Source organism: Nyctereutes procyonoides, unplaced genomic scaffold (assembly GCF_905146905.1).
Source record: "Nyctereutes procyonoides isolate TBG_1078 unplaced genomic scaffold, NYPRO_anot_genome, whole genome shotgun sequence".
In the NCBI taxonomy this organism is placed as follows: Eukaryota; Metazoa; Chordata; class Mammalia; order Carnivora; family Canidae; genus Nyctereutes; species Nyctereutes procyonoides.
In genome coordinates, this window is record NW_026575126.1 from 64,255,515 (window position 1) to 64,280,739 (window position 25,225).

The 25,225-nt window shown below is 36.7% G+C and overlaps 1 protein-coding gene and 1 pseudogene across 1 annotated transcript in view; both read left to right on the plus strand.

The window, feature by feature from the left end:
• Nucleotides 1-25,225, plus strand: part of SDK1 (sidekick cell adhesion molecule 1) — a gene marked incomplete at its 5' end in the record, with an annotated part of 892,328 nt that overhangs the window by 194,878 nt on the left and 672,225 nt on the right. The gene's annotated exons all lie outside the window — the stretch shown is intronic.
• LOC129520384 (U4 spliceosomal RNA) lies at nt 16,972-17,045 on the plus strand (annotated as a pseudogene).

Consider the following 25,225-nt stretch of genomic DNA (forward strand, 5'->3'; position numbering starts at 1 on the left):
TGAAATTTAGGCTAAAGTAAATATTTGATGAACAGTACATGTATAGTTAAATAGTTCCATCAGCCTCTAGGAGTCCTGCTCTACTTCAAAATGTTAACATTTTTTTTTTCTTTCAACTAACTGACCATTTGAAAGCCACCTGTATTCAGTCAAACCAGTATAGTAAGGGAGAGACTTGCTGAAGCACATAAAGGTGTTGCTCTGGGCAGCTGCCAAGAAAATAGACTTCAAATGGGAGTGTTAGCATAGTATACAGGTTTCTTTGCTTATGAGCTCTGACTGTAATACTGATTTTTTTTTTTTGTATATAGAAAAAATAATTTGCTCAAAACTCATTAGAATGAATAAAATGCGTATCTTAGTACCAGGAAGAGAGGATTAAATTTTTTATTGAGTTAAATTGTGTAAGTTTATCAAAGGTTATGGCTGACTTAGGTGATTAAGAATAATCAAGTTATGGGCATTTTTTTTTGTTATGGGCATTTTTGTGTCTTCTCTGTTCAACATTTTTGAGGCCCTTGCCACGTCACCCTTTTTTTTTTTTTTCAGAATGGTAGCATTTCATCTAAACTTTTCAGAATGAGAGTACTTTTTTTTTTAAGGATTCTGGGATGATACAGATATCTGAGATTCTTAGATGCTGGCCATATGTTGCTTTTACTAAGGGTCTGGTTTCTTTCTTTTGCTTTCTAGAAGCAGGTGATTGATACTGGAAATTGACAGGTTTGAAGTGATGTACCTACACACTAATAGCATGGATTTATTCATTTTGAATCCTCGGGATATTCTTGCCTGTAAGCATCTTTGGAATAAAGTTAATCTTGTGGTTGCTGTATGGAAAATAAAAGGCAAGAAAGTTATTTTGAAAGTACATTAACTAAAAACCTTTACTACTAACATGTTACATTAAGAAAACTCTTAATTTTGTGTTTACTTGCTTCATGACTAATATAATACAGTCTTGCAAACATTTAAAAAAATGAAAAGCTTTTTCCAGTGTGCTATGTTATATTATAAGAAAAATTTCCTACAGTGATGTCCTGTATATGGTGACATTTAGAATTCAAAGAGATATACGTAGTTATGTGACTTTGGGAATTTCTCTTCCTTCCACCTCCACCCTATTAGTAACCTCATTGTTTATTCTTTCTAAAAGTCTTATAAGATTTTTTAATAATCAGATCCTTCTTGCTGCTGAGATAGCCCTCCCCCCCTTTTTGTTTTCTGATTCCCCCCCCCCCCACTTCAGAGCATATTCCATTGGGAAGTCCCTAATGATGTCAGTTAACCTTCCACCTTAATCAACCATCAGAAAATCACATGTGACCACCTTTTTTTTTTTTTTTTGTAATTTTTAATGCTAGCATTGCTGCCTTACCTCCATTCTGACACCATGATAGAACTGACCCTGCAGCCACAGTCCCACTGTCCTCATCCTGCCATGGATGTCTGGAACCATAGCAGAACTTAGACCCCCATGTCCCTAATATGACATCCCTATACCGGTGCCTGAGTAGGGCAAATGCCTTGATACTGCAGCAGACGCCTTTCCCAGTGCTTATGACAAGTGCTCTGAAACTTGACTTTGGCTGTGGTCCCTACAACCAGAGGTCCTGATTGGGTAACTGTGGTAGGCTGAAAAGTGACCCCCTCCCACTCCCGAATATTCAGCATCACATCCCCAGATTTGTGAATATTCCCATATTTGGAAAGGAATCTTTGCAGATGTGATTAAATCCAGGATCTGCAGATGAGGAAATTATCTTGGATTATCTGGGTGGGCTCTGAATGTCACTACAAATGTCATTAGAGACACACAGAGAAGACAGACTGAAGAGGAGGAAGCATTATGACCATGAAGGCAGAGACTGGAGTGATGTGGCCACATGTAAAGGAATGCTGGCAAGCGACAGAAGCTGGAAGAGGCAAGGAACAAACTTTTTCTTAGAGCCCCCATAGTGGGGCAGCCTTGCCATCACCTTGGCTTCAGAATTCTGGCCTCCAGAAACCTAAAAGAGTAAATTTCTGTTGTCTTAAGCACCCAGTTTGTATTTTGTTATGGCAGCCACAGGAAACTGATCTGGTGGCTTCGGATGGAGGAATGTGCATTTTTGACAAGCACCTGGGTTATTCTGATGCAGGTGCTCACCTTACTACACTGGACATATGTTCGGGTAGAAGGAGGGGCTACCTGTTTGCACTCTTTGACATGCAGCCAGTGTGAGATGACACCTAGCATCTCAAGTTGACACTTGGGCAGCATTTTTTATTGGACTGAGAGACAGTAGTGTTCTTTAGTTCTCCTGGAACTGTAATTCAGGTTTGTTTGGATTAACTATTGACCTGGGTTAGTCTAGGTCTATAAAGTAATCTTGTTCATTACTCCATTTTGTTACAAAGCATGGCTGTATGGTGGGAGAGGAGAAAAGTAGGGAAATTTTAGAAAGTATAGGTTATGTGTTGTTTTTTTTTTAATATGGAGAACTTTGTCGTCTTCATTAAAATGCTAAGTTTTTCATTATAATTTATTTACTATTCATGGTAAATAACAACTGTTTTTGTCTTTCTTACATAAACCTGGACACAAGATTGATTGGTTGGCAGTTTATTTATACATGTCTTATTCTACAACATTTTTGAGGCTCTATGCAGTGCCACATAATACATAATACATAAATACAATATAGAGAAAAGGAAATCAAGTTCCAAGACAAAATCGATATAGTCAGATCACAAAAACTAACTCAGTTTCTGGAGTTTCATCTTTATCATTCATTTCAATATTACATGTTTTTCTTTGAAGTTATCCCTTTAAAAATGAACTTTAATTTTTGTTAATAAAAGCATTTAAATTTTTTCAGGTCTCCCCAGATTTACTTGTACTCGTGTGTATGTGTATGCATGTGCATTAAATTCCATGAAGTGTTATTACAGATGTAGGTTCGTATTTCCACAGTCAAGATCCAAAATAGCTCTGTTCCTATAAGGATCCCTCCTGTGGTGTTTTCATAGCCACCCCCTCCCCACCCCAGTCCCTAATCTGTGGCAATGACAAGTTTGTTTTCCATTCCTCTAATTTGTCATTTCAAAAATGTCATAGTATGTAACTTTTTAGGATTTGCTTTTTCACTCAGCATAATTTCTTTGGTCATCATGTAACTTGTTCTATTTATCAGTAGTTCCATTCCTTCTTACTGCTGAAGAGGATTCCACGATCTCCATCTACCACAGTTTGTGCAACCAGTTTGTGCAACTGTTTGCCTATCGAGGGACATCTGGTTTATTTCCAATAGTTTATTTCCAGTCAATAGTTTTTGACAATGGCCAGTAGAGCTGCTGTGAACATTATGTGTAGGTTTCTCTGGGATAAATGTCCAGCTGTGCAGTTGCTGGGTTGTAGAATAATTGCATGTTCAGTTTTTTTTAAAATTTTTATTTATTTATGATAGTCACAGAGAGAGAAAGAGAGAGAGAGGCAGAGACATAGGCAGAGGGAGAAGCAGGCTCCATGCACCGGGAGCCCGATGTGGGAGTCGATCCCGGGTCTCCAGGATCGCGCCCTGGGCCAAAGACAGGCGCCAAACCGCTGCGCCACCCAGGGATCCCCGCATGTTCAGTTTTATAAGAAAATGTCAAACTATTTTTCAGAGTGGCTATATAATTTTAATATTCTACCAACAGTGTATATGAATGATACAGTTTCTCTGCATGCTTGCCAGTATTGGGTATTATCATCATTTTCGAGTTTAGACGTTCTGGTATGTATATAATGATAGCTTGTTGTAGTTTAACATTGCCCTAATGGCTGTTGATTTGAACATCTTTTGATGTCTGTTCGTATTGTTTGCCTATTGTATAGTTGGATTTTTTTGTTGTTGTTTTGAGAGTTCTCTATATATTTAGACACTTGTTCTTTGTTGGATATGTAGTTTGAAAACATATTCTCAAAGTCTGGGGATTTTTTCATCCTCCTAACAAGATCTTCAGAAAGCCAAGGTTTTCAATTCTGATGAAGTCCAGTTTATCAATTTTTCTTTTATGGTTTGTGCTTCTAAGAGTCAAGTCTAAAAACTTGTTGCCTACCATTAATTAGTTCCTGAAGATTTTCTCCAATGAAAAAAACTTTTTTTTTCAGAGTTTTAAGCTTTATGTTTAAATCTGTGATCTACTTTGAGATAATTCTTGCATAAGATTGGAGATTTAGGTTGAGGTCCTCCCCTCTCCCACCCCGTCCGCCCATGTATATCCAAGTGCTCCAGCTCCATGTGTTGAAAAGGCTATCACTTCATTGAATTGTTTTAACATGTTTGAAAAACAAAGTCGAGCATATTTGTATGTGCGTTTTTCATGGTTCTCTGTTCTGTTCCATCCATCTGTATATCTGTCTGCCAGTACCACATAATCCTGATTAATATAGACTGTAGGCCCTAATATTGGGCAGAGTGATTCTTTTCACTTTGTTCTTCTCTGTCAAAATTATTATAACTATTCTAGGTTTTTTACCTTTACATAGGAATTTTTGAGAAATCTTGTCTATGTCTACAGTGTGTATATTTGTACTTTGATTTTGAGAGAAATCATGCTAAACTAATAGATCAGTAAGTGGGGGAAGGATTGACATTCTTTAAGGGAAGTTTGCTAGTCATAAATTCTTTTAGTTTTTCTTTGTCTCAGAATGTTTTTATTCCCTCTTCATTCTTCAAGGAAGATTTTATTGATATAGAAGTTATGGTTGACAGTTCTGTTCTTTCAGCACTTGAAGAATATGTCACTTCCTTCTGGCCTCCACAGTTTTTGCTTGAGAAATCTGTCATTTGAATTGTTATTCCTCTATAAGTAAGATGTTAATCTCGCACTGATTTCAGGGTTTTTTTTTTTCTTTAATTTTCATTAATTTGCTTTGGTGTGGATTTTTTTGGGGTTTATTATGTTTAGGATTTATTAATTTTCTTGAATCTGTAGATTTATGTCTATTGCTGAATTTGGGAAATACTATTTCCTCAAAATATTCTTTCAGCCCACTAGCTTCTTCTCTCTGGGACTCCAATGATACAAATTTTGGAACTTTTGTTACTGTGCTGGAAGTCCAGAGGCTATGTATTTTCTCTGTGTAGTTCTGATCAGTAAGTTCTGTGGTTCAGTCTTCAATCCTCTTATCTATATTTTCCCAGTTGAATGGTTCCAGGAAGTTTCTTCTTTAATTTCTCTTACTGTATTTTTCAATTCTATAACTTTTATTTGGTTTCTTTTTTATGACTTCTATTTTTTTTTTGGAGATTATCTTTTCCTTTTTTTCAAGAGAATTTGTAATTGCTTGGTGATGTGTCTTTATGATGGCTACTCTTGAATTCTTGTCAGGCACTGTGGAAAACAGTATGGAGGTTCCTCAAAAAATGAAAAATTGAAGCACCATATGATCCAATAATCCCACTATAGTATGTTTACCCCACCACCAAATGAAAAGACTAATTCAGAAAGATAAATGCATCCTATGATTATTGCAGCATTACTTAAAAAAGCCAAGATATGGGAGTAACCCAAGTGTCTAGCAATAGACAAAGGCATAAAGGAAGATATGCTGCACATACACACACACACACACGATGGAATATTACTTGGCCACAAAAAGGATGAGTTCTTGTTTGTGACAACATGGATGGACCTACAGGATATTATGCTAAGTGACATAGACTGAGAATGTCATACAATTTTACTTGTATGTGGAATCTAATAAATAAACAAAAAGCAAGAATTAGACCTATAAATATGGAAAACAAAGTGGTGGGTGCCAGGAGGAAGACGGATGGGAGAATGAATAAAATAGGTGAAGAGGAGTGGACGGTATATGCTTCCAGTATGGAATGAGTAAGTCATGGTAATAAAAGGCACAACATAGGGAATATAGTCAGTGTATTTTAATAGTGTTGTATAGCAATGCTTGTAGGGAGCACAGCAGAATGTATGGAAAAGTTGAATCACTATTCAAGTTGTACACCTGAAACTAATGTAATTTCGTATCAACCATATTAAAAAAAATTAAAAATAAATAGAATTTTTATCAGAAAATTCTAACGTGTGTTAGAGTGTTGGCATTGGTTGATAATATTTTCTCATTTAGTTTGTGATTTTCCTGGTTTTGGGTATGATTTATGATTTTTAATTTTATCTTGGATATTTTGGCTGTCAAGTGTTAGTTCCTTCTTATACCTTTTATTTTAACTGATAGTTACCATGTTTAGGTTCAGCACTTGGGTTGTGGTCTACTTTTGTTGGTGGTTCCAATGACACCTTAATTTTTAGAGCCTTTGTTGTGCTGAAATGCCTTTTTTTTTTTTTTTTTTGAATCTGGTGCCTCTGGGCCTTTCACTGATTCCTGTTGCTGCCTCCTAAAAGTGCAGAAGGTGCTTTTCTGTTCTGGGCTGCTTGAAGACTGAGTGGAAGAAGGGGCACTCAGACCTGGCAGGGAAGAGGAATGCTGTTTCCAGCCACTTATTATCAGTGAGGTTCTTAACCCCTTTTCTGACAGTGCTGTGCTTACATGGTGTCATTGCTGGGATTCCTGTTAATCAAGGGGAGAAATGTGCTTACCTAGCTGCCTCCTTTGCTAGTTTAGAAGAGGAGAAACACCAGGCATGGTTTGCTTTCTTCTTTTAAGTCGAGGTTCATAAAACACCTACCATTTTGTTATGCCTCCAGTCTTGGCATCCCTGACCAATTCACTTCTTCTTTCTGCCTTTCAAAAGTATTGCATGATGAGGATATAACTCTCTTAATTGATTCCTGTGCCCTTTCTCAATCTCTTCCCATATGGACCATTTACATTTCCTCTTCCCTCCATTCATCCTCCCAATTTTATAACTTTTGGTTGAATCAGAACATGGTGCTTATGTTTTATGACTGTTCATTGTTTCTAGCTGGTGCATACTGTATCCCATGAGGAAATTTCTTTTCTTCACAAGTTTCTGTTCTGCTTGGTTTACTTTGTACCTGTTATTAGCTTATCACTAAAGTGCATGAAGTTGAGCTTTAATATGGCCAAACATACCAGTTGACTTATCATTTCCCATTTTTTTCTTTTTAAAATCATTTCTTCTTTTCTTTCCCTTGGAGATGTTCCTCTGTGATCTGGGTTTTAATCTGAGCTGGTTGCTCCATGGGCCTTCTCTAGAGCTCCTATCATGGGATGCACATCACCACCATTCTGCCTCCTTCCCTTGCCAGCCTCCTTTGCTGTCTCTCTGTTGCTTATTTCAATCCTTATTTGTTGGTGCATACCCTCTGGGAGTTTCCTGAGAATGCATCTGTGAGAAGGAAGCTGTTATGCACTTCAGATCTTTGAAAATGCCTTTATTTTACTCGCACACTTGTCTAGGTATGAAATTCTTGGCTGAAAATCATTTTCCTTCAGAAATTTCAGTCTTGCCTGTTGCCGTACAGCCCCAGTGATTCTCCTGTGAAATAAAATGTATTCTAATTCTTGTATTTGTTTTTAAATTCTTGTATTTGATGTATAAAAATATGACTATTTTAGATAGTTCTCTTTGATGTTTTAAAACTTTGCATTAGTAGGCCTTGATGTGGCATTGTGGCACTGGACTGGATCTTTGCCCCGGGAAAATCTCATTGTCTTTCCCCTTGTGTTTCCCTTCTTGCTTTATGGGATTTTTGTCTCTTTTGTATATTGTTTCATCCTGAGTGCCTAGGACACTGTCTTTACAAAGTAGGCACTCTGTGCAATGAATATTTGTTAAATGAGTGAATAAGTGAACTACTGTTGGGGAGTATGTTTCCTGGATTTATCTTCTAATTGTCTTTCCTCTTCTATTGTAGAGCTCTCTTACTTTTTGTTTTGTACACAGAGAGATTCCTTCACTGGATCTTACCACTTCCCTGGTGTTTTGTCTGCTAGTATAGTATTATTTCTATGATATTATTTTCTCCCCACTTCTTTCCCTCATAATAAATATATATGTATATATTTACATATACATATATATGTTTTTATAAAGCATCTTTATGGTCAGAGTCCTGGAAAGAAACAGAATAATCTAACAGGTATATAGTCTATCTGGAATTGGCTTTTACATATATAAATGTGAGGTAGAGGTTAAGATTTATTTTTTCCAGGGGCACCTGAATGTCTCAGTTGGTTAAGCTCAGGACTCTTGATCTCAGCCCAGGTCTCGTTCTCAGTGTCAGGAGTTCAAGCCCTACACTGGGTTCCATGCTGGGCATGGAGCCTACTTTAAAAAAAAAAAAGATTTATTTTTTACATATATGTGTCTGGGCACAACATCATGATTAATATGATCATCCTTTCTCTTAGGCATTACATTGTCACATTTGTCATAAATTAAGAGACTTTGTTTATGTAGGACTCTATTTGTTTAATAAAGTAGAGATTATTGTTATCTTTTATCTCTTGTGCCATTACTACACTATGTTTTAAAATTCAATTTAGTTAGCATATAGTCTATTATTAGTTTCAGTGGTAAAATTCAGTGATTCATCAGTTGCATATAACACTCAGTGCTCATTACATCATGTGCCCTTATTAGTGCCCATCTTCCAGGTACCCCATCCACCTATCTCCCCTCCAGTAACCCTCAGTTTGTGACATGTAGTTAAGAGTCACTTATGGTTTGCTTCCATCTCTGTTTTTATCTTATTTTTTTCCCCTTCCCCTATGTTCATCTGTTTTCTTTCTTAAATTCCACATATGAGTAAAATCATATGGTATTTGTCTTTCTCTGACTTACTTAGCATAATACCCTCTAGTTCCATCCATGTCTTTGCAAGTGGCAAGATTTCATTCTTTTTGATGGCTGAGTAATATTCCTCTGTGTGTGTGTGTGTGTGTGTGTGTGTGTGTGTGTGTATGTGTGTATGAGAGAGGGAGGGAGGGAGGGAGGGAGGGACCTTTATCCATTCATCTATGAGGGACATTTATGCTCTTTATATAATTTTGTTATTATGGATGTTGCTGCTATATAAATATTGGGGTGCATCTGCCCCTTCAAATCATTATTTTTGTATCCTTTAGATAAATGCCTAGTAGTGCAATCGCTGGGTTGTAGGGTAGTTCTATTTTTAACTTTTTGAGGAACTGCCATACTGTTCTCCAGAGTGGCTGCACCAATTTGCGTTCCCACCAACAGTGTAAGAGGATTCCCCTTTCTGTGCATCTTTGCCAACATCTGTTGTTTTCTGACTTGTTAATTTAGCCATTATGACCAGTATGAGGTGGTATCTCATTGTGGTTTTGATGTGCATTTTTCCCTGATGCTGAGTCATGTTGAACATTTTTCATGTGTCTATAAGCCATTTGTATGTCTGTTGTGGAAAAATGTGTGTTCGTGTCTTCTCATTTCTTGACTGGATTATTGGTTTTTTTGGGTGTTGAGTTTGATAAGTTTTATAGATTTGGATACTAGCCCTTTATCCAATATGTCATTTGTGAATATTTTCTCCCATTCAGTAGGTTGCCTTTTAGATTACCACACTATTTTAATGACTCTAGTTTTATAAATAGCCTTTTATGTTTGGTAGTGAAAGTCTCTAAATTTGTTCTTCTTCAACACTGTCTTATTATTGACCTTTTTTGTATTTCCTTGTAACTTTGTAAAATCAAAGTCAAATCACAGACACACACCAACACGTAAAAGTACTCTGCTAAGATTTTGAATGGGATTGCATTAAATCTAAAGGTCAGCTTGAGGACAGTTGACATCATTACAGTTCTGTATCTTTTAATGCATGACTTTAGTATATTCTATTTAAAATTTTGCATTTTTAAAGACCAAAGTGCAAAGGCTTTTGTCTATTTATTCCTTGGAGTATCTTGGCTACTTAGTAGGAATTTGGTATTATATTTGTAGTAGATTCTTACACCCCTTTTTGCATAAGGTATACTTTGAGTTTTGAAGTTTTTATATACTTTATCACTTTGAAATGTGGTTCCAAATGGTTTGAAACTCATTAATCCTCCCTGTGTTTTGCTTTGTTTTATTTATTTTTATTTTTATTTTTTTAAAGATTTTATTTATTTATTCATGATAGATAGAGAGGGGCAGAGACACAGGCAGAGAGAGAAGCAGGCTCCATGCTGGAGCCTGATGTGGGACTGGATCCTGAGACTCCAGGATCACGCCCCAGGCCAAAGGCAGGTGCCAAACCACTGAGCCACCCAGGGATCCCCTGCTTTGTTTTAAACTTTATCTAAAGTTGACAGATATTCAGGATAGGGCTGGATGTAGCTGCTCCCCAGTGCCATCAAGAACTCAGGCTCTTAATGTCTTTCTGCTTCTCCTTCCTCACTATGTTGATGTTTGTCCCTATGCTTGCTACCTCATAGTTGAGGCAACACTTGCCTATTCCAGGCAGGAAGTAGGAAGAAGGGCCAAGAGATGAAGGGAGATGACTGCAGAATGTATTTATTTTTTTCTCTGTTCTAAAACTAAGAAAGCAGGTGCTTTCCCAAGCCCCCACCCCACAGATCACTGCTTCCAGAACTGAGAACTGCTATTGGCCAGAACTCAGTCCCACAGACCGTCTGGACCTGTCACTAATCAATGACAGTGAGGTCACCATAGTGACCACCTTGTTTAAACCAGTTGTAACTCCTATCCTTGGCCTGGGTAAGGGCCTCTTCTCCCTCTCTACTGCTATTTGATCCGATTGGGGTTCTTTTAGCAGAAGAGGAGAGAGAAATATTGTGTAGGTAGAAGAAGGTGTCAGTCACATTTATTGAGGTTTCTCAATAAATAATATGTTAGTTTTTGGAAATTTGCCTGTTTCTAGATAGCAAAGAAAGTGATTTTAATTTTGAGTATTTTTGCTTTTTGCCCAGCATTTTAAAATTAAGTAATTTTGGGATAAGTGTTTATTTTGACTTTCTTTCTTTCTTTCTTTCTTTCTTTCTTTCTTTCTTTCTTTCTTTCTTTCTTTCTTTCTATGTTTTAAGATCTGGTGATATTTTAGGATGGTAAATGGCATTCCTTTTTCCACAAACTATTGCTTCCTGGAGTGTTTAGGCATAATGGCATTTATCTGTATAATTGGAAAATGCTTTCTAAATTTCCATCAGCCAAATGGTAAATGGGGATAATAACTGTAGTGCATGTGGGTCACATACTGTAACCTGCTTGCTGTATTATATTTTGGTATGATTAAGTTATGCCTTACATAAGAATAGTCTGGAAAAGATGGAATTGGTGAATTGAATTACTTTATCTGAGAAGGCTTAGTTACTGAATTATTAAATTTCAGAAACTCTGCTTTAGAATCTGAATCAGTAAATATCTTTACCATAGGTGTTTATGTCATTGAAAAATGGAAATTGCTTCTGTAGATTTGTTGTTATTTGATGACAGTTCAGATTTTATAAATGATTTTTTTCAGTCTTTGGAAGGAATTTGAAAATGTGCTTTTAGAGAAGAGCAGGAGGTCTGGTAGTTTATAATATGTTACTAGGTCATATCACTTGATGTATACAAAATCTCATTCACTCGGTTTCCAAATTTAGTGATTTGAATCTTGCCATTCCCCCTCTCTTATGTCTATCTTTATTTTATAGATTATATTATTTAGCCTAATGTGCCAATTTGAAAATAATTAGGAATACAGCTGACTCTTGAACTCTTGGTTAGGGGCACCAACCCTTGAACAATCAAAAATATGCATATAACTATACTTACTATAGCTTACTGTTGACTGGAAGTCTTATCAATAACAGGAACAATTGGTTAACACCTATTTTGTATGTTATATGTATTATATATTGTATTCTTATACTAAAGTAAGCTAAACAAAAGAAAGCACTATTAAAATCATAAAAAGGGCAGCATGGGTGGCTCAGCAGTTTAGTGCCGCCTTCAGGCCAGGGTGTGATCCTGGAGACCTGGGATCCAGTCCCACCTCAGGTTCCTTGCATGGAAGCCTGCTTCTCCCTCTGTCTGTGTCTCTGCCTCTCTCTCTGTGCCTCTCATGAATAAATAAAATCTTTAAAAAAATCATAAAGAAGGGAAAATGCACTTACAGTACTGTATTGTATTTATTGGAAAAAAAAAACCGGATTTAAGTGAACCCTGTAGTTCAAACCGGTGTTGTTCAAGGGTCAACTATGTTTGTGATGTTAAGTAGCTTCATTTAGTCATTGTGAATCAATCAGTTAAAAGAAGTAATTTAAGGGCCCAAATAGTGGAATTATTATAAATTGGAGAAGGAATGAATTTTATTTTTATTTTTATTTATTTATTTTTTAATAAATTTTTATTTGTTTATGATAGTCACGCAGAGAGAGAGGCAGAGACACAGGCAGAGGGAGAAGCAGGCTCCATGCACCGGGAGCCCGACGTGGGATTCGATCCCGGGTCTCCAGGATCACGCCCTGGGCCAAAGGCAGGCGCCAAACCACTGCGCCACCCAGGGATCCCTGAATTTTCTTTTAAAGATTTTATTTATATTGGGATCCCTGAGTGGCTCAACAGTTTAGCGCCTGCCTTCGGCCCGGGGCGTGATCCTGGAGTCCAAGGATCGAGTCCCACGTCAGGCTCCCTGCATGGAGCCTGCTTCTCCCTCTGCCTGTGTCTCTGCCCCTCTCTCTCTCTCTCTCTCTTTCTCTCTCTCTCTCTCTCTCTCTCTCTCTGTGTCTCTCATGAATAAATAAATAAAATCTTTTTTAAAATTATTATTTTATTTATTCATGAGAGACAGAGGGAGAGGCAGAGACATATATAGGAAGAGGGAGAAGCAGGCTCCCTGCAAGTAGCCCGATGCAGGACTCGATCTCAGGACCCTAGGATCACGACCTGAGCCAAAGGCAGACGCTCAACCACTGAGCCATCCAGGTACCTCAAGAATGAATGAATCTTAAAATTATTTACCTTACTTATAGAAACCAGTTCTGGTTATCTGCATTTTCTCATTGCTTTGTTCCCTGTCATGTGGCATTTTTATCATTCATTCAGAGAGAGGTGAGGGAGAGGCAGAGGGGCAGGAATGGTTCTCAAGCAGGCTCCATGCCCAGTGCAGAGCCCAACTTGGAGCTCAGTCTCACGACCCTGAGATCATGGCCTGAGCTGAAATCAGGAGTTGGATGCTTAACTGACTGAGCCACTCAGGTACCTCTGGCATTTTTAAACTAAGAAATCTTATACTGGATTCTCAACTGAAGAGCAGCCTTTTTATTTTTGATAGGGAAATATCTCCTTTTACATTATAAATAATACATAAACATTCAAGAACAAATCACAGCTGATTTGAAACATATCTTAAGTGGAAATTTCATAGGATATTATATACATACATAGGATTTAATTGGATTGTGCAGATGTTAATAATTTTGATGGCTTGTAAAGTGTTCAGTTTAACTGTCATGTATGATGGTTCGTGTGTTGTACAAATGAATTTGGAGAGCAAACTAGTTAAGAAATGTTCAAACTTGGGCAGCCCTGGTGGCTTAGAGGTTTAGCACTGCTGTCAGCCCGGGGTGTGATCCTGGAGGCCCGGGATTGAGTCCCACATTGGGCTCCCTGCATGGAGCTTGCTTCTCCCTCTGCCTGTGTCTCTGCCTTTTTCTGTGTGTCTCTCATGAATAAATAAATAAAATATTAAAAAAAAAAGAAAAGAAATGTTCAAACTCTGTGACCGAGAGGTTGCCTAAAGTAGACTTCCTATTGATGAATCTTGGCTCTTGGCTTCTCTCTAGCTTTTTTTTTTTTATTATTATTATTCTTGTCCAGTTTTAGAGTACTGTTTTCCAGTCATTGTGACAATTCTTTGAGCATCATGGTCTTATTCCAATGAATTCCTTGCCTACTAGGTATATCTAAAGTTGAACTCTGTTATTTAAAACCATCACCCTGAGTAGTATAATAAGCATGTGAAGTTTCAGCCACCATCCACATCTCCCTGAGAAGTCTTGTGTTTTCACTAGCCAGAATGTGTGCAAGAGTCCGAGTTGGGGAAAATAACTTGAAGAAGAAAAAAAAAACCCTAAAGGGCCAGAGAGAACAGAGTACCAGCTGCTATGGAGTAGCATGAGGGTTGAATTCAAGTTTTAAGATGTGGATTAGAATCCTCCTGGCACTTAGCAGTTGTTTGACTTAGGTCATCACTGAATTATTCTGAGGTTTATTTTATTTCAATTTTAATTTACTTTAATTTTATTTTACATTATTTTATTTATTTATTTGATAGAAAAGAAGAGACAGCGTGTGCACAAGCAGGGGAGTGGCAGGCAGAAGGAGAGGGAGAAGCAGGCTGTTTGCTGAGCAGGGCTTGATCCTAGGATCCTGGGACCATGACTTGAGCTGAAGGTAGACATTTAACCCACTGAGCCACCCAGGCACCCTATGAGGTTTCTTTTTTGCCTCAAAGTTTTCTCTATCCTTCTTCTATCCCATCTTCTCAATTGTTGGCTCACTTTATATTTGACAGAGAAACAGAAGCCATCAGATTAAAAACCCCCTCAAAATCTTACTTCCAGAAATGACTAAGCTACATACATCTTCAACATTTCCTCCTTTTGTTAAATATTTAGGGTCCGTTATCTCCGCTGGAATTTGGAATTCCATCCTGTTCTATCCTCCTAAGAAATGTGCAGTATCAATTTATTTTTTATCTTTTTCCTTTCCTAAAATTCAAATTGTTCCTTTTAAAACAGTTTTACAAGCATTCGAACATCCTCAAGACTCTTCTGTATTAAAAAAGAACCATGCCCTCCTCCAACTCTATGTCTGCCTAGCTATTGACTTCTGTCTCTCTCTTCCCACGTACAACAAACATTGGGAAAGAGTTGTATGTATTTGCTGTCTCAGCTCATATTTTTCTAACTTGATTTCTACTTCCATCATTCTACCAAAATTGCTCTGGTTAAGATGATCAGTGGCCTCAGGGAAACCGGGCTGAAAGAATGTTCTTCAGTACACATCTTGCTTGAATTCCCAGTAGCATTTTTCACTAATAGTCTCTGAGTCCTTTTGAAATAGTTATAATAAGCCTTTTATCTTGGTTTTCTTCCTGCTTTCCAACTCTCCATATTTTGGGGGGGCTGAGTATCATTATATACTAGCCATTTGGTCTTGGAGTTCCCCAAAGCTAGTCCTACTACTGTTCCCAGTCAGTATTAAGCTTTTAGATGAGTGTGGTTTGGATTGTCCTCTTCGTGTATATATATTGATGACTCAGAAATTTGTCTGAGCTCTCATATTCTCTATCCAACCATCAACTCAATATTTTCACCTGGGTATTTCTAGGGTACTGCAAACTCAACATGTACTAGGCCAACCTCTTCTACTTGGTCAAGCACTACATAACTTAGTAGTCATCCTTGATGCCTTATCCACATTATCCCTAGATTTTATGGTTTTTCTTCCCAGATGTCTTTCCCACCTATCCTGTCCTCTTTTTCCGCTGCTGCCACTCTAACCCAAACTAACACCATCTCTTTCTTGGAAAACTGCAGTGGTTTTCTAGTGGATTTGGTCTCATCCTTTCTGGTCCTCTTACTGTCTGTTTGCCACTCATTGCCACTGGGATTTCTGAAACATAAAAATAATACCACGCTACCCCACTTCCTTGTTCTTGAGTGCCTTCCCATTGCTGTTAGGATAAAGACCAAAATCCTTAACATGGACTCTGTGGTCTGGATTTTACCTCCCTGCACTATCCCTTCTTTTCCTTTGATGTGTGATTGAGTGCCTTGCTCCCTTCTGCTAGGGGGATTTACACTTCTTCTTTACCCTCACCTAACTTTCCTCCTTCAAATGTTAGCACAGATGTCATTTCCACAGGGAAGTTTTCCCTGACTCCTGCAGAGACTGGATGAGGACTTGTAGGCTTTCCTTGTCCTTCATGGTAACTTTGCACACATATAGCTTTACATTTAATTTCGTGATAATTTGATGAATGTCTCTTTCCCCATGATACCAAGAACTGTGTCCTTTTTTTACCCCCCTTTTAACCTTCATGCTGCAAAATACTTAGTATTGTATGGTTGGGACATAGTTCTGAATGAGTGAATAAACGAGGAATGAATGAATGAATAAACGAAGAATGAATGAATGAATGAATGAATGAATGAATGGCATCAGATAGATTGGGGTTTGAGTTCTGGCTCTTACACTTACTTGTTATGTGACCTTGAGCAAGCTTCTACAGAGGTCAGTTTCTCTGAAAACTTTTCTTCTTCATCTGTTGAATGGGGATATTAGAAGTGCATGGAGGCAGGGCTCAGTGGATTAAGTGTCTGACTCTTGATTTCAGCTCAAGTTATGATCCCAGGATCATAAGATGGAGCCCTGTTTTTAGCTCTGTGCTTAGCTTCGAGTCGGCTTGAGGATTCTCTCTCCTCCTCCCTCTGTTCCTCCCCCTTCCCTCTCTAAAAAGAAAATAAATGAGGATAATATTTGTACATAATATATAAATATAAATGAAAATTGCATAGCTGAGTCCAGCCCGTAGTAAGTGCCAGTAAATCATTAGACAATCATGATTATTACTACAGGAGTCTTTATAACCTCTGGTTTTCTAAAGTGAGTGAGTTTTCTGTGCATATTTAAACTATTTTACCTTCAAGGAAAAAATGATGGGCTTAGGCCTTGTGAGCCCTCATCTCTGCTTGTCTCTCCTGTAATGCCAGTCTTCCCATATGTTTTTCCATGTTAGTGTCTGATTTTAACACATTTCTTCCATAACTGGCTATATGAGGAGGATCTAATACAATGCTGACCTCAGCACCTGGACTGGCTTCTTTGACACATTCCAGGCATGTGGGCCCCATCTTTCTCCTTTAATCTCACTCCAGGCACCTGTAAGCTCAGAGCCATGTCCTCCATCTCAGAGTGCCAAGTGGATATAATATGTTCTTAATTTTAAGCTCTCCTTTTTCCACAGCTGTAACCTAAAAACAATCATCCTCATTTAGGGTGTTTTAACTATGTCTTAACCAGTCACTTAAATATTTTGTGTAGCTTTGCACAGTGGCAGTATCGTAGCCAATGAAGTTTATCTGAGACACAATTATTGCTAATTAAATATTTTGTGTACTTATTTCTGAATACTGTTACACTAACACATCTTTCTCTGACTAAAATATACAAATACACATTTCAAGTCTATAAAATCATTTTTTTAAAGATTTTATTTATTTATTCATGAGAGACACAGAGAGAGGCAGAGACATGGGCAGAGGGATAAGCAAGCTCCATGCAGGAAGCCCTATATAGGACTCGATCCTGGGACTCTGGGATCACTCCCTGAGCCAAAGGCAGATGCTCAACCGCTGAGCCACCCAGGCATCTCTAAAATAATTTTTTGGGACAGAGGAGCTTTTGCTTTCCATTGTTAGTAAGATAGTAAAGTTAAAACTTGACATGACTTTTCATTCTCTTTTATGTATTTTTATTTATTTATTTTAAGAGAGTACAATGAAGGAGTGGAGGTGGCAGAGGGGCAGAGGAGAAAGAATCTTAAGCAGGTTCCATGCCCAAATGCAGAGCCTGGTGTGGGACTTGATCTGAGAACCCCAAGATGATGACCTGAGCCAAAATCAGGAGTCAGACACCTAACCCACTGAGCCACCCAGGCATGCCTAGAAAAGCTATGCTTTTAAAGCCAACATTTATAATATACAATAAATATTTGCTTAATACGATTCATAGTATGTTTTTAACATTCTATAAAGTATCTTGGTCGAAATACATTTCAGTTTTATGTGACTTATTTCCCAGTTCCATGTTTTTATAGCAAATTTTTACAGAATATATCATGACTTTATATTGTATGTTAAATTAGCTCTTATCTGGAGGAAAATGTGATTTTTTTCCTTTAGAATTTTCCATCAAACACTATTGAGTGTTTTAAAAAATAATATATCCTCTGTGACTTAGGCTAACATTTTGCTAGCTGGTAGTATGCTTGAGGAAGACCTATGAAAAGGGAGTGCACACACTCTTAGAAGCATTAAGAGTCAGAAATCTGAGTGTGGTGGAGCTAATTTTATAAAAGAGGCTGCTGCTGTAGAACTTCCCAGGCAAATTGGAGTTTAGTCTCCACTCAGTGATCCCTGGAATTCTGAGAACATCGCTTCTCAGCCTTTTGGCTAAGATCAAGTGTGGAATTCTGAGGACAGATACTCAGAACTTTTTGATTGATGATATGGGCTGGCTTCTGTGGTGAAGCAGAGGCTCTCATGTCTAGTTTGTCACCTTTGATGACCAGTGGCATTCTCTAGAGGTTGTCATAATTCTTTCCAGTATTTTAATAACCCATACAAATCCAACTAGGAATAAAATTATTTAAACCAAAAATGAAAAATTTTGGAGAAATGGGTATAGAAAACAGTGAAAACCTCAGCATAATTTGAGATTTCAGCAGTTGAATACTGAAGTTGAAGAGAGGTATTTCTGGTAGAGATACTCTCTTGTCCCTAACCATTGGTTTTTCTTATTATTTAATACCTATAAAAGCTTTTCTTTCTTCTTTGCATGGCTTTACATCCCTCTAATTGCTGAATTTTGTGTAATGTTGAGTTATTGGTGGGATCAAGCTCTTTATGTACTGTAAACATACTCTTCCTGATTAATTACTTTTTGGAGAGCGGGAAGTTCCATAAAGGAAGGTAGATCTGTATTCTCTTAGTGCTTATCTGACCATTCAGGCAGACTTGGAAGGTCTGGAAAGAGTGTCTATTGAACCAGTTTAGGGCATTATATTGATGTTTAGTAGAGGTTTTACAGCTTATGAATACAGCATTTCAGGGAGTCAACACTGAGTTATTCATTGGTCTAAAATCCTAACCAGCTGTAGGGGTTTAGAAGAGGATTTACTAACCACACCTGAGACGTGCTCATGTGACCAAATCCTTTGTGAATAAAAGGTGCTATACTAATTTTCCATTACTCTGTTTCTCTGGACTGAGAGTAAAGCACAGACATGATCCCTTTGAATGCTACTTCAGGAGGTGGTGGTTTTTCTCTCCTCAAATGGACAACTCTAAGAACATGAGGTTTTGTTACTAGCTCTGCCTTGGCTTCTACTCTTATCATTGGAAGCACTGGGACATTAAACTCATGGGAAACTTTACTTTGTTTAGTTCATGGGATAGGAAGAGCCTTAGTGCCATTAAGCAAATTTTTAGCTTTACATGGTAGTTCTGGGAGCTGTGTTCTACAGGATATGGATGCAAATGTTGACCTTACAATGAGGCCCTGGACGTACTTCCCAAAATACTGATAGAAAGCACAACACCGAATCACTCTTTGTGATACTGGAGAAATGCTGGGTGCTTACCTGGAGAACATTATTCTGTCGCAGGGGTTCTGATCTAGTTTATGTCCTAACAAGTATCTGATTGGGTTGTGTCTTACCATTTGGGTTCTTTAGCTTGGGCTGTGAGCTCCGTCTTACAGTTTTTTTGTCAGGTTTTCTCATCTTCATCCACTCTTATCTCAGAATGAATGAGTATATCTTTTTTGAGCCATGTTCCATATCCACAGTTCATATGAAATTGCTTGTCATTCTCACTTATCACTTAAAATAATAACTGACTCCTTTCTATTGTGGCATTTGCTAATAATGGCAGAGCTATCCAAATGATTATGATAATCTGTCAAGAGAATTGCACAAAGTATCCTCCCACTCCTTTCTCCAAAGCCAAGTTGAACAACATAAAGGAAATTATCATACCTAAGGATTTTGACTAATCTACTATGTGTTAGATTTATATCAAATGACTGGAAGTGTTGAGTTTTTGAAATTGGAAATATTTATACACCATCCATGGTAAACATCTAGTTCTTTTTTATTATCTTTTTTTCTAGTTCTTTTGATAAATAGGCTGTAAAAATCTCTTTTTACACACACACACACACACACACACACATCATGTGTGCATTTGAAAAAATACATATAGTTAGTAAATAAGACTTTAAGGAAAGATACCAGAATGTTAATAAATGTGATTATACCCGGGTGGTAGAATTTGGAGTACTTTCTACTTTGTTCTGTACTTCTTGGGGAACGTGTTGTTTTTATGATCAATAAAAATATTTTTTCTTTAATAAGAACTGTTTATAATAGAAAAAATGCTTTTAAAATTTGCTATTAAAGACAGTAAAATTTGTATATGGATCAACATTTAAATTGGAGTTAAATACCACTTACATTTCTCAAGAAGAGGAAAATATTTTTATTCCTGTAATTAAGAGACCTACTGATGGTGTTTAAAAATTGTTCACTGTACTTTTGATATATGTAAAAACTGTACCTGGTCAAATAGCTATCTAATAGGTTTTTGGGAAAAAGAGCTAGATATTCCTTCACCTGAGTGAATTTGCTTTCAGCTAATTTTCATAGTAAATTCTTTTAAATTTGGTATTTATTACTGAAATAGAATAGAAATCATAGCCTATCTTTGTAAGGTTTTTTAAGCACAAAGTTTGTTGAAACCTTTAAGAATTTGTCTTATAACCAATTTTTTCATTAATGATTTCTTTCTACATTTTTTGAACTTATAATTTGAGCTAGGATTAAAAATGAACATAATTTTATGCTGTGTTTTAAATTGGACAGTATATAATTAAAACTTTTTCTCTAGGGACACCTGAGTGGCTCAGTGTTTGAGCGTCTGCCTTCGGCTCAGAGCATGATCCTGGAGTCCCCAGATCAAGTCCCGCATCGGGCTCCCTGCAAGGATCCTGCTTCTCCCTCTGTCTATTTCTCTGCCTCTCTGTGTGTGTGTGTGTGTCTTTCATGAATAAATAAATAAAATCTTTTTTCAAAAAAATATCCTTTTCTCTAAATGAAAATTTCTTTCTTTCCCAAAGAATAAGACCTTATCTATTAGCTTATGCACTGGAACATTGCTTGGAGAAATCTGAAAATGCATCACAAAGTTATCAGATCTTGCTTTTATATAGTTTTAAGCTTTCTAGAGTTTCTAATTGTCATACATAGGTGATGTAATTATTACTGTTATTGTATTTCTTTAATGAGGATTTAAGCAGTTCCCTGCCTCAGACATTTATAATGTAATCTAAGAAATGAATATGTATCTTAGTATTTTTTTTAAGATTTTATTTATTTATTCATAGAGATGAAGAGAGAGAGAGAGGCAGAGACACAGGCAGAGGGAGAAGCAGGCTCCATGCAGGGAGCCGGACATGGGACTTGATCCTGGGTCTCCAGGATCACGCCCTGGACTGCAGGCGGCGCTAAACCGCTGCGCCACTGGGGCTGCCCATGTATCTTAGTATTTTTGAATGGAAGAAATAAAGTACAGAGAAATCATTAGTTTGTTCAAATTGGGAAAAAGTTCAGGTATATATATATATATATATATATATATATATATATACACACACACACATATATCTACATACATATATATCTACATACATTATATATATATATATATATATATATATATATATATATGTTGAACATTCCTTTATTCCTACTTTCATGTAAGACATTCTTGTCCAAGACAAGCATATTTTCTTTTACTAGTGTAACACAGTAAATACTGTGCCCCATACATGTCTTCTGAAAAGATATAAATAGAAGTTGGTTGATATCATTTTGGGGGATAACTCTACACAATTGGGGCTTTTCTCTGGTAACATGAAGTTACAGAATAACTTATTAACAATACAGTTGTTAGGTTTAAGGAATTTTTTTTTTGTGATAATGTACAGGCTGGTTTTAAATTAGGAATTTTGCATCAGTTAAGTGATTTCATCAGATATTCTTTAGTAGAATAGAACTGAAGATGTGCAGTGAGTAGCATTAGGTTACATATTTCAGTATTTTTGAGTATTTATGGAGAGTTTGTCTATTTCATTGTGATTTAGTTTTCTAGTCAGGGCTTATTTCTAGCCTGGTTTTCCAAAGGAAGTTTTTTTTTTGTGTGTGTGTGTGAGTGAATGCCATGCTTTTCCTTATCCATTGACCTTTCTGAAGATTTTATATTCTCCATTTAATGCTTAATTATTTAAGGATTCTCTGAGCAGTTTGCTTGAAGTCTGTTTTTCCCTCTTAACCATTGACAGCAAAACACATCTGCCTGAGTGAGGCCCCTTTGATCTTCAGAGAGCTTTATCTAAAGGGAGATTAAAAAGAAGTCTGTCAGGCATTTTCCCAAAGAAATTGAAAATGCTTCCTGAGATTTCAGATCAGGTGAAGCTGCTTCTCTGAATTAAGACGTGGGAAAATAACTATGTTGATCAGTGGTTTAATCATAGGTTAAAGATTTCAGAAATTTGGTTTACTTGGTATGAGGGAATATTTTTTGTTTCACAGATTTCAAGCAAAAATATTAATGACCAGAAGCAACTTCTGTCCATTATTTTTACCATTATTTTAATATTACTAGTGTCTCTGGAGAAGAAATGAATGAAGTTCTGTTTGTTCTCTGTCTTGTTGGAGCCTAGCTAGCATCACGGAAGGAATTTTTAACTGTTCTTTTCTGAATCTAGAGTTTAAATGATTTCTGAGATGTATATGCCAACCCCCTCCCTCCTTTTATACACACACACATACACACACACACACACACACTCAAACACACACGTACACACACATGCAGTGCTTATTTTGAGCCAGGCTCTGGATTTGTACTCTTTACTAGGAACAAACCTAACAGCTGTAGGATCTGATATGCTGTGGGCTTCAGAGAAAGTCGATGTACTATCCTTATCTAGGATAGTATATGTATATGTATATATAGCGACATACAACTATTTAAAGATCTCTCGAAGGGCTTCACTTTCATTAAAAAACACAAAATCTCTACTCAAACTAAATTGAATTCCTGATTTACTATTAATTTCAATCTTTTAAAAAATTAGAGCTTAAGAACAGCTAATGAAATTAATTTATAACCTATAATATGTCTGTAAAAAGTCTGCTTTGAACCGCTGAGTCAGTCAGTGAGAAAACCTTGAGGAGAAAGAAAAACCTGAAGGCGGTACAATGGAAACTCTTCATTGAGGTTTGGAGATGTGGAAGGAGAAGAGGCAACAAGAAAGTCTAACGCATGGTTACAGTTTGATCTCTGAAATGAATGGTTGAAAGGGCACAGAAAATAAGGAGCTGGTCGGAGAATCAAGCTTTCCAAATTTCTTTTCAGAAATTCCAAGATTTTTATGAAATTTTGAGAAGGTAGCTTAGCCTTATGTTTTTCCATTTTAAGCTACTTGGAAGAAAATATATAAATGCAAATTTCTGCTATAATCATTTATTTACCTCGTATTATGTGCTTAAAGAGTTGGTGGATCCAGAAGCTGTTTAATATACAGAGCATTGCCTATAAAGTATTCCTTTATCACATAAATAGTTTGTTGTATTCGATAAGAAACTACCTTTCTTTCTTCCTCCTCATTTTTACCCCCTGAGTAATCTCTGAATTGACCAAAAAGACCCTGTCAACATTTGGCAATTATTCTATCTACTTGAGGACTATTGGAATATGGGACTTGAGTTGCTATGAGTTGATAACATTTTGATGTCCTTCATTTCATTAATTAGTTTAGGAAAACCATTTGGATTTCATATACAAGTGCTTGCTAATTACTTGAGTCATGAGAAGACTGAGAGAGGTCCAAGTGTCCTATTAATTCCTTTGAGTCTGAAAATTTTCTCATAATTGGTTTGGCAAGAAGAATAAGTGAGATTAGTTGCTAATGAGGAGATAAATATGTAATTTTAGCATGATGTAAAGCTGTGATTGTCAGTAAGTGGTATTAGGAACTTAGATTATTTTTATTAGACCTTGTTTCTTTCTGCAAAATCATTATCATCTCCTGATATTGTAAATTGGGTTATTTCACAACGTTATTTTCAATATGTGTTAATCCTCAAACTACAGGTACTTAAAACCTTGTTAATTAAGGAGTCATTAATAAAGTTAGCAATATGAGCAGTCAGTTTGTGTTCAACTAATTCATATGAAATTCAATTTGGCATATGTATGTTATGTTTTCAGTTTGACTAAAATATTTAAAGGAAGTGAGGAAAAAATGCTGTTTACACAGACAAGATCAGTGTGTGTTCAAGTAGACTGATAATGTAAAGACAGATAAAATACTTTTAGTAGGCGAGAACAAAATAAGCTTTGTATAGTGTAACTTTTTATAGTCCATTTTGACTTTTTGTTCTTAGTGCACAACTGGCCTGGTTCACCTTCATTCACCAAACCGCACTGGTAACGTGCAGTTTCTCTGCAACAAATATTGAAGTATGTTGCATTTGGTTTGTGGAAAAGGCTTATTTTCCTCTTAAAAAAACCAAACTCTAAATCCTTAATAACCACAGTCACCGTTACTTGAAGCATGTACTGTATTCCTGAGTCAGTTTCTCACTTTTGTAATCTTCATGTCCTGAATTTTTGCTTCTGCAAAAGAAGTGGTATCATTACATTGTACGCAAGTGCTTCCTCATCCTCTGTCTCAGGCTTCTGCCCCACTGTGTTTTGGGTTAGTAAATCTATAGTTCTGTCCAGTACTTTTGGTTGGCAAAAAGAATTATAAATATTATTTTGGGTCTTGTGTTTTGAGATACCCTCAGAACTCCATGGTTAGCCAAATTTTTTTTTTAAATTATTTTGAAGCACCTCTTGCTGCAGGTAGAGGGGTTATAAAGAACAGTTCAGTTTCTACATGTTACACATTTGGCACAAATTTCATTTGGGCATCTGGCATGTGCCTGTTGTGTTGCTAGACAGTGTAAAGGAAATGAAAATGTTTAGTGATTTTTCTTCTGAGGAGATGTGCTATCTAGTTAGAGTGATGAGGCTGATAACTTAGGGAATGATACAAGACAAAGGTAATATGTATGTTTTAAAAGAACAAATATCTATTATTATTTGTTAAATCTTCACAAAATATATTGTAACTGAGTTATTAATTCTGTACTTAAAAATGGTTATTTTCCCATGATGAAGCCTTGAAATAAATGGGATACTACTCTGAAATTTTTCAAAGATTTATTTTTTTATTTTAGAGTGGGAGAGAGAGTCTTAGACTCCATGCTGAGTATGGAGCTGGATGCAGGCTCACTCTTGAAAACCTGAGATTATGATCTGAGCTAAAACCAAGAGTCAGATGTTCAACTGACTGCACCGCTCAGGTGCTCCTACCCTTTGAATTTTAAAGAAAGTGAATCTCTATTTCATTAAAGTTTATGGAGCACCAGAAACCTTTCAGAATTTAAAACTTCAGCCTGA